This window comes from Neolamprologus multifasciatus, chromosome 9 (assembly GCF_963576455.1).
Source record: "Neolamprologus multifasciatus chromosome 9, fNeoMul1.2, whole genome shotgun sequence".
NCBI classification, from domain to species: Eukaryota; Metazoa; Chordata; class Actinopteri; order Cichliformes; family Cichlidae; genus Neolamprologus; species Neolamprologus multifasciatus.
In genome coordinates, this window is record NC_140447.1 from 3755201 (window position 1) to 3765296 (window position 10096).

The 10096-nt window shown below is 41.4% G+C and overlaps 1 long non-coding RNA gene across 2 annotated transcripts; it reads right to left on the reverse strand.

Annotated features, from left to right (window-relative positions):
* Positions 1 to 54: 54 nt before the first annotated feature.
* LOC146510827 (uncharacterized) lies at positions 55 to 2297 on the reverse strand. Of its 2 annotated transcripts, XR_014876089.1 has the most exons (4): positions 1874 to 2297; positions 946 to 1518; positions 399 to 486; positions 55 to 300 (listed from the first exon to the last, which is right to left on the reverse strand). It is a non-coding gene; the product is annotated as an uncharacterized LOC146510827 (long non-coding RNA). The 2 variants fall into 2 exon arrangements; XR_014876088.1 differs by having other exon boundaries at positions 55 to 486.
* Positions 2298 to 10096: the final 7799 nt, after the last annotated feature.

A 10096-nucleotide genomic window follows, 5' to 3' on the forward strand; every position in this document is an offset into this window, starting at 1 on the left:
TCTGAGTACACGTTGCAAGAAACTACATTCCCAGATCACATCCAGTGTGTGCTGGAAGATTTGCAACGATTCTACAAAAATGTTCCACGTGGTGTTTTTTTTCTTTTTCCTACTGGTGAGGATCCAGTGGGGCTCCAGTCACTACAGGCTTCCATGTGGTGCCACAAATCAAACAAACTCATGTGTCCATGACTGATCCTGCTGCTTCACTTCTGTATGAATTGATCTTTTCATCACGGTTCACTTTGGACAAGCAGGAAACAGAGGTGACGCTGACTTGTGGCTTCGCAGGATGATTCCCTTTAACAACAGGAGCACACAGTTTGTTTAGGCCACCATGAACAGCTCACATTGTAAATGACAAAGAGCCAGTATCTGATACTGCAGCTTCCACTCACTGTGACAGGATGGCTCGTAGGAGGTGATCACACTCTGCTTCATTGGGTTCCAGTTCAGATTAAGGGACAACACATGAAAAGACAGAAACTGGGAACAAATGTTTGACAAATATTTACTGTTAGAAAACATTCAGTGAAAACATCAATTTTTCTGTTTGGCTTCAAATCTGAGTCTCCAAAAGCCAGTCAGACAGTAGAGTTGGTATAAACAGAGAGGAGATGAAGCTTCTTTTAGACAGAGGAAGGGAAAGATTTAGATTCACTTAAAAGGATAATTCTCTCTTTTTAGCACTTTCCACTTTTGCTTTCTTGCCATTAAGCTCTAATTAGCTTTAATTTCACTTCAAATACACGAACACAGAAAAGTAAGAGTGTGATTCTGCCAAAGGTAAAAACTAAAATGCAGCATTGTGAAAGGTCCCTGCTCACTCACCCCTCTGTCTCTTCACTGCTGTATATGTGCTGGATTATTTGGACTACATTGCATTGTACAGTTAGACTATGATTGTATCTGTGGGGCTTAAAACAATGACATGTGTTCACTCACAGTGGATTCATTTTCACGTCTTTAGGGCTGGTCTGGAGACATTAACTGGCTCTAGGTGACAGAAAGCGCTGCAAGGACTGAGAAAAAACAGGATTAATCCCTTTTTGGTGCACATTATGACAGCTGGGATTTGTGTATATTATGTGTTGAGGTTTTCTCTTTGTGACTGAGGTCCTTCCTGGCGGTGAGATTTGTATTGAGCGTGCAGTGCAGAGTGATCAGACACATATGTGCTGTTCCACAAACAGGATGTTTTTATTGTAGTCACTGCAGCAAGTGAGATCAGTGAGAATAAACCAGAGAGGTGGAAGGAAAAGATCAAACAACAGATCTTAAGTCCATGATACAATCTGAATGAGGAGAAAAGGCTCACTGTGTGGAAGGCTGATACTCTTCTGCAGACGAGCAGCAGAGACAGTTCAACAGGCCACAAAAGTCTCGGGGATCATGGAGATGCTTTCTGGCAGAACTGAGAGCAGCCTTTGTTCCTTTTGCTCAGCAGGGTTTCCATCTTACAGTGTGATTTAGCAGGTGGGGGAAGCTAAAATCAGCTGTAGTGGCTCTTTGTAGAAACTGAAATCAACAAGATGATAATCAGCAGGTATTTCATGAGCTGTCCTGGCTGATTTCCAGCCTCTACACTGACAGGACACTGTTTACACCGTCTTTTTTCTACATTTAAGCTGAAATTCATATTCATCTCTGTTACTCTTGATGTAACAGACCACGAGCACCACAGCCATTGTGCGTCAGTCGCACACAGTTCTTTACTGTAAACTAACCTGATAATCCTGCACTAACCTGCAGAGGACTTTCATGTGCTCTTTAAGTAACACAGTTTGCTTTGCAGCGTGTTTCACAATATGAGAACATGAGGACTTCCATGGAAGCTTTCAGTTTCTATCAAATGCCACTGAGCAGTCCTTACCTTTAAATATAAGCTCTCCTCTTCCTGTCCTGTATTCTTTCTCCATCTCTGAGTGAAGTTATCTCAAACTCGTTTCTGTCCCTGTGAAATACAACAGCTGGACCTTTAGCTGCAACACACTGTGAGACAAACTGCACAACAACAGCTTGTGTGTTTGCTGTTGTTTGTTGGGCTGATAGAAACGTTGCAGTTGAAATTACCTGCAACAACATGTTACTCCCTTTATGCTCGATCGTCTTCTGTAGGGCTCATTAGATGCTGAAGTACCGCGGCCACAACTTATGGACACCTGCAGTCGTTCCAGAGCCAAAGAAACCAAACCACACAGCGGCCCACTTGGACCTGTTACTGTGGCACACGTCATTTCTTTGTATGTGACGTCCCCTGGTGATTATTTCAAAGAGGGCTGTACGCTCAGAGTGACAGAAACAATAACTCTCTGCAAATTTGTTGAACCAAAAGTAAGAAGAAAATGTAAGAAGTCCAAAGCACAGTTATTTGTTTAAAATGTAATGAGGAAAAGTAAAAAGTACTCCAGTAAAGCACAGATACCTGAAAGTTCTACTTTAGTATAGTAGAGTACAAAGTATTTGTACTTTGTTACTTCCCCTTTGTGATGAACCTTAACTGAGGCGAGTGAGTCGTGCAGCTCTTTGTTCTGGGCTGTTTGCTGACCTCTTGGATGCGTCGTGGCTGGATGCCCGGCCGCTCCGAGGAAGGTTCACCTCTGTTCCATGTTTTCCATTTGTGGATAATGACTCTCTCTGTGGTTTGGTGGAGTCCCATAGCTTTAGACATGGCTTTATAACCCTGTCCACACTGACAGATCTCAATTCATTCGTTTCTGAATCTCTTAGGATGCTGGCATGATGTGTGGCTTTGGAGGATCTTCTGGTCTGTGACACGCCACAGTTAATTTATCTTCATAATAAACACTTTCATTTAGAAAGAGCATTTTGTGTTTACTTGTGTTGTTGTTGTTGTGTAATATTTAAATGTGATGATCTGAAACATTTAAGTGGGACACTTTTTCACACCACTGTATGTTATTTTATTTATTATATATTTCTTTCTTTTTCTGGAGCGATCGTGATCGGCCACCTAGACCAAAACTGCCAGGGCCGATTTCCTCCCAGCCCTGATTCCTCAGTCATTCTTGTGGGCTACATCTCTCAGACCATGAAGATTTAGACTCATTTTACATAGCGGGCCACATACAGCCCACTGTATGCCGGACCAGTGAAACTCCCCTTACTGTGTAAAGAAGTGACATATTTAACTCTACATGATAAAGAAAAAGCTGCTGTGACAAAGACAGAAATCTGTTGTTACGGCTCTTTGTGCTTAAATCGTAAGAAATAAATGTGTAAAATTACAGAAAAAAGCCCTGACAGCTCATTGCTCACACTGCAGTTTTTTCCTTTGGTTTTTTAAACTGTAGTCACAGAAATTTCTGTAGTAAAAACTTTTCTGTCATTTAATTGTCATTTGCTTGATGATTTTGTGTAGTGTTAAATATCAACACTTCACCGAGTTCCTTTGATTCCTCCGAGGCATCCGATGGAAGACAAAACACTGCTCAGTAGACCATTTAACTCTTTATTACTTCTAGGAGGGAGATGCGTCCTGCACGACACGTTGATCTCAAAATGCTGCTGCGCCCCTGACAGTTTTATTACAGAAGCTCTCTCACTCTAGTCTAAACAGTGTGTCAGTAACTTTCCACCAGAGATGGTCCCGTCTTATCTACTTTTTCCCAGGCAAGCGTGAGTGAGAGTCTGCAGCGTTTGACTTCCAGGGACACTTGGTCTAATGCCTTTATTTTTCAGGGCCGTGTCCAGTTAATACTACACTATATGGTTATATGGCAGAATTGAGGCACTTCAAATCATTTAATCCCAACAGTAGCATGAATTACAATAAAGGAGGTTTTTATCACTAGGAAAGCTGTAAAACTTATCTCGGGGGCCAAATATAATTGTATGAAACAGTTGTGGTTTGGAGCCTGTTTCTACCCAATAAACCATCACACAGACCCACTGAAAGCTTCACACATGTCTCAGGTTATCTGTGTGCAGTTACCTGGAGCGTCAGAAGCTTGAAACTTGCTCCACTCTGTCTTCATCGCTGTGCTCTGCACACTGGTTGCTCACCGCATCATGTGCATGTTCTCAGGTGCTTTTGGCTAGAATTCATAGGATAGACACAGACAGGGTTCATGAATGCCTGTATCATAAAATAATGGAACGGGCAGAATACATATATTCTCAAAATCATTCATATATTTCCTGCTTTTCAGGAATGGAGGTGGTAATTAGCCTTTGGCGCAGTTGTTGACCCATAACCAATGATGAGCAGCTTACATCACTGTCACTGGGACAGTGCTGCACTGATCCCTTCCTGAGAGCCATCTCAATGCAAGCACAGAGAGTTAAGTCAGGTGTTTTTTCATGCGCTTTCATTATTTCTTTTGACTAAGGGGGAGTGAGGTCAAATTTGACCTCAGGCATGTCATGAATACTGAAACCTGGGCTGACTGAACTGACCACAGCTTCTGACTTCAGCATCACTGTGTCCTTTACACAAGAGGCCGACTGGCCCACAGATATAGATTAAATAAGAGACACTTATTATATAAGAGACACTCACGGGCTTGTGCTCTGTCACCGTCTGCGTTCTTTATTTATACAAGAGAAATGAATACATTCGTTCAGTGACATGAGCATGTGCGTATGTGATTGTGTGTGTGTGTGTGTGTGCAAGGTCAGAACAGCTTGTTCAACTTCTCACTATCGCTGTAGAAAGATTCAGATACAAATATCCGAACACGTTTCATAAAGAACAATCAGTTCTAAACAAGAAAAAGGTCATCATGCAGTATTCTATCATCAATAAACTTATATCACTAAAAGCTTATACTGACTACTCAGTACAGTTTTCTATTTGCTCCTGCTGAAGACAGCAGCAGCGCTGTGTGCATAAATCCAGCTTTTCACCTTCTGTATGTGTACTGTTGCAAGGATTTTTTGACCTAAACGCAAACGGACCTGGCAGGGAGGCAGGCAGGTGAAGTTCCACGATGAAGGGAGTGCAACCTGTTTGCACTCCCTTTACAAACAGATAACTGTTTGTAAAAAGTTCTTTCTGAAGGATTTTCAAAGTTGTCTTTTACAAGATGTCCAGTATGTTTGGATGATGAATAACAGGGGTGCACATAAGTGGTCCTCAGGTGCGCATAGGCTGTCAAAATGAGACGCGTGTTTGCGTACATAAGATTTTCTGGAGGAGGACAGACATTTGTTTAGAACTCTTAAAGATGTTGAAGAAGCTCCTTTAAGCAATTACTTTGGTGTTCCTCCACCTCCAAAGAAATGTCAGCAGGAACCGCAAAAGAAGCGCATATTCTCGGAAAAGTGGTTGCAGGAGGTGAGCTGGCTTCAAACAAACGATGAACGCACAGAGATGTGGTGCAGAATATGCTGTGAAAATCCCACACTTGCGGACAAAAACAGCCTTTTATATGGACGCAAACGCCTGTTGCAACTTCTTATCTGGTGCGCCTCTTTTATTTACAGCGAATGCGCAACTGCGGACCACTTATGTGCACCCCTGTGAATAAACCATCTGTCAGCAGACACTGAAGACTGTAGCTATGCCTCAGAAATGATGGCTGTAACTGGTTAATGTGTGATATTAATTATGCAGCACTGTGGTATTTATTAAAGTCAAAGGGAAGAATGTGACACATGGCCAAATGAAACGAAATGAAAGGTTTGTGTAAAATGAAGCACATAATGTGTGCACAGATGTAAATACAGGATATAAGGTAAAAACAGAGGTATGACCACCTTTATTCTTCAACACGGCCTAAACTCTCATAGGCAGCTTTCTTGCAACTTCTGCAAGTAATCTTTAGGAATAATTCTCCAGACTTCTTGAAGAACACTCAAAGCTCTTGTTTGGATGTTGGCTGTCTTTTGTTCTGTTTTCTGTAAAGATGATCCCAGACTGTTTCAATATTGCTGAGGTCTGGGCTCTGGGGAGGCCAGTCTATGAATGATGGTACTCCTTTGTGTGTTTTTCAAACCAGGTATGCTTTTACTCCATAGGCAGTGTGTTCAGGATCATTGTCATGATGAAAAATGAAGCTGATGCCAATCAGACGTATTTCCAGATGGTGCTGCACGGTGGATAAGAGGCTGTTTCTCTGTTCATCAGCTTTGACAAGATCCCCAACAGCACTGGTTGGATGGCAGCCTCAAACTGTGAGTCTCCATTGTGTTTTACAGAAGACTTTAGGCGCTCACTGTTTTACCTCTCTCCTCACCTCCTCTGTACTTATTGACTGTACATTTGAATCAAGAATTTCTTGTGTAATTTGGCGAAACTCAGCCTTTCCTTAACATTGTTGAGGATTATTCCTTAACAATGGCTTCTGACAGCCACTCTTCCACTGAGACCTTTTGTGATAAGGCTTCAGTGAACAGTAGATGGATCAAATGAAGAGCCTGATGCATCACTCAGGTCTGTCCCAGGTCTTTACTGGATTCTTGTTTCTTAAGGACATGACTTTCAGATACCGTTCACTTGCTGTGGATCATTTGTTCAGGCCTGACACCTCCACTTGTCCAATTTCCTCCAAAAACTTTTTTAAGCCACACTCCACAACATATTGAGATATGCCACGTCTTTGTTGCTAATAGCTCTTTGGGAATCACCTTTTTGGTGCAAAAACAATATTTTTTGCTTTCAAACTGTTATCTTTGGCACTTTTTCATAGATTCAACAAAATAAATGCAATAAAATGATTCATTTTTTGAGACAGAATGCTAGTGACAAACTCCCTCCGATGTAAAACTGGTTCTTTGGTTTTTAGTTGCCTGGTATGTGTAGATATAAAAGTGGTCCCTTAGTCAGGTGACAACAATTCTCTAAAAATGGTCAGTTAGCTCGCCACCTCTGCTGAAAGTCTGTCTCCTTAGAAACAAAATATAAAGAAGGCCACATTGTTACTGTGCAAAACATTCATTTCATAATTTGTTATTATGTTATAAAACAAACTACATCGTGACCTGGGTTATTCTTGATTTCATGCCAATCCTGTGCACTCAATGAAAATGTTCTTTCCTCCTGGCTGCTGTTGAAAGCCAGGAGGAAAGGGTCAGCCTAGGCTTCATGCCAAACCTGTCTACACACTTATCTGTTTTGACACCTTTAATGTGGCCAATGCTTACCTTTTCAGGACCTGATCAACAGGTCCTGAAAATGGTACAAATGTGGGTGGGCTTTGAGACATAAGATGCCTTTAAAATCACTTTTAGTTTTACATTATATTTTACTGTGGCTTAAGTGTCATTAAAACCAATAAAATATAAAAATATATTAAATCACTGGAGAAATTGCAAACCATAATATGTGGTTGTGGGTTTTCTACCACCAAGATGGCGACCGCGGAAACGCTCATCCCGAAGCTTTCAAACGGCTTCAGAAAACAGCGCGTGGCGTCACCTGTAGCTACGATCGCACCTGACAACCGCGTGAACCACGTGGGTCTCTGCTCCGTTTCCTGTGTTTGGAAAGAGTTCCAGCTTCATCACGGAGTTTCTCTCGGTTTGTGGGCTCATCTAAAGGTAAGCACCGAGCTAACTTTACTGTGACTTCAGTTCGTGCTGAGTTTAGCTCCTGAATGAGGTCTTCTGCTGCTCTCCTCGGTGTCTGTTCACAGTTTATTGTGAACACGTTGAGAGAAGAGTGAGAGAGTGTTTGGAGAAAAACACCAACTAATCATTAGCTCAGCATGCTGGGAGAAGTTGGAGCAGAAAAGTCTTTTCATTGTCCCTGCAGCTGTTTTTCTGCATGCACCAAACCTCTACAGCCTCATTTCTATTTGAAGTGACAACAGGAAATGGATGAGAGCGATCTGCTGCAGTATCAGGGTCACAATAAACTTTATTGTCCAGCTGCTGTGGATGAACACATGACAGGAAGTGAACTCCTAAAATGATCTGCAGACAGCAGTGAGAGTGATGAGGAGAGAAAAGAGGAGAATAGAGATACCAGCAACAACACATAGGACAAAACACAAACTGCAGGAGACAAAAAGAAAGACATGCACCGGTGACTGCGGTCTGTGTGTTGAGGTCAGGAGAAAATTAGACTTAAGCTGAAATTGGGGAACTCGGCTATCTATACTCCAAAAGCCAGGGAGGTTGTTTGCAGGGGAGTTACTAAATTTTTAAAACCCAACTTGGAAATATCATATTTTTACTTGATAGCAGCAGGTGTTAAAATTATTGGACATATTTTGTGGCAGGATGCCTAAATAACATTAAATGTTTAAATGTGTCCATTTTAAAGTTTCAGAGCTCTACTGGACAGCTGTGAGGTTACAAATGAAGAGCGTGTTATGTGCAACAATGTAGCAATTTTACTGTTACACTTTGATTCTCTTTACAGACTTGTCATCTGCATTGTATCATCATCTGATAAGGTCTCTTATTAGAGTATTGTGCACTCATAGTGGTCATTTTGTGCAAAGACAGAGTCACGTGATGCCCGACATGCCTGTTTTTGTGAGCATGTACAGAGCTTGGAGTAAAAGCCCAGCTTAACAGAGGAAGCTGATATTCACTGTTTCTATGTAGCTAGCAACACAAATCTGGTTAATGTTTGCAAACACGCTGTCTTTTAGGCTATATCAGAATCAGAAAGACTTTATTTATCCCCAAGCAGCAATTAATAAAGCCTCACATAGAAGCTGCAACTCCACTGAGCATGTGCATGTGTTTGTGCATGTCCGCCAGACTCAGGGAGATGCACCAATGTGCTATGGGAGGGGTGAGATTGGACAGAAGACACACCGAGTTTAATAATAACAAAGAATGCAGCAGTGACACATTAACACATGTGGATTAAAAAAAGAGGTGTGTGAAGACGTGCTCATTGCATCATGGGAAGGCCTTAGCAGCATGAGCCTGTTGTGCATAACTAATGAAGCATTCAGGGTCACTTGATCCAACATTAAATATAAGTTAATAAACAGGAGAATTTTAATTTTGAGTAAGTTTTTTGTTATTTGAGTTTTTATTCGTGAAATACAGGCATACATGCACTTTTGGTTCATCATTTCATCATTGTAAAGTAACAAAACCGAGAACGAAAGAAAAGTGTCTGTGCCTTGTCGTACAATGAGTACACTAAAGTTTGACTTTGCAAAAAACTGTGTTTCAGGCTAAAAAGTTCTGTGGTTCAAAAAACCTATGAAAAGCACTTTTTTATACTTGTGTTAGGTTTTGTATAGAAATGACACAAAATTCAATCTCAGGCTAAATGTGATGTAAAAAGTTTACACTGACATCCATCTTGATCAAAGATGAGTGTTGTGAAGCTTATCTCAAAAGTAGAATCTGCCTACCAAATCCAAACTGGGAGCTAGTTCTGCAGCAGAGAGGGGCAACAGGAGGTTGAAAGCGGAAGTCTCTGTCTTCTACTTTCAAATATCATAAGAACGACAAGTAAACCTGCAGTCTGATAGCAAAGTGGTCTGCAGTGGAAACATGGTATTTTGAGGTCATTAAGATGGGACCGGATTATTCAAGACCTTGTATGTGAGGAGGAAAATTCACTTCTTGATTTAACAGAGCGTCAATGAAGGGAAGCCAGTGTAGTATTCTCTCTCTTTGTAGTCCCTCTCAGTAGTCTCGTTGTCTAATAAAAATCTGTTCTTTGTCCCAGCTGATCAGCAGGAGGAGAAGAGTCTGACGGAGAAGCAGAGAAAGATTTTCAGCTATTTGGTCTCAGCTGGCTCACTACAAAGGAAACAATGAGTTTCACAGAAAAGGTGAGAAAAATATCAGTTTCTCTGTTGTTGAATCTGGGTGCACTTCATCGGCTCCCAAATCTAAACTGGGAGCTGGTTCCACATCGGCTGCTGTGTGTTAGCCCCAGGCTACTCATTCATACCTATACAAACAAGAATTAAGTTAATAGATGAAACAAGAAGATCACACATTAACTATTCCTCTTTAAAATATTAAATTAGATTCCATAGTAAATACAATACATACCTGATAGTGACTGCAGTTGAGTGACTTATGTTGTGAATGTCTTGGTGTTGTTGTAGAGCACCTGACGTTTTAAAACTCTTCTCACACTGGTCACATTGGTACGGTCTCTCCCCTGTGTGGCTTGGTCTGTGGACTATTAATCCTCCCACATATCTGT